The sequence below is a fragment of the Montipora capricornis genome, chromosome 7, assembly GCF_036669925.1.
Source record: "Montipora capricornis isolate CH-2021 chromosome 7, ASM3666992v2, whole genome shotgun sequence".
NCBI lineage: Eukaryota > Metazoa > Cnidaria > Anthozoa > Scleractinia > Acroporidae > Montipora > Montipora capricornis.
In genome coordinates, this window is record NC_090889.1 from 22,338,116 (window position 1) to 22,338,712 (window position 597).

Consider the following 597-nt stretch of genomic DNA (forward strand, 5'->3'; position numbering starts at 1 on the left):
AACCAGGTACAATGGGAAGGTTGACAGAAACGATACCTGAGTCTATTACGATACGCTTACGGACGGAAATGGACACGAGTCCTCTGAGAAAACTATGTGCCATGGCATGGGCATTAGGCCTTTTTCGATATATTAAAATTCAGCTTGATAGTGAGTCAGTGAGGACAAAGACAAAGGAAAGTGGATGATATATAAATATTTTTCACATTAATTCCCACGTGTTTCTATTATCTTCGTCCTCACTGCCTCACTTTCAAGCTGAATATTTAATGTATCGAAAATGGCCTATTAGCTTACGAACGCAGGCGTATTTTTCGGGGGAGAGAAACGACCGCCGGGAATACGTCACCCAACTTTTGCATAAGCATTGTTTCCAGTTTCTCTTGGGACTTACAATGGTCCCAAGAGAAAACGAAAACCATGCTTATGCAAAATTTGGGAGGACAGACAAAGAGTATTATGGTATTTTTCCAAAGTGGCCTATATAGAAATGGGACCTGGTACCTACAATCCTGGTCAAAACTCTTGGGACAATTCCCGCTTTTCTCCCTCCCCCAATTACAACGTTGATTTTTCACCGTGTCCGAAGTCAAGAGT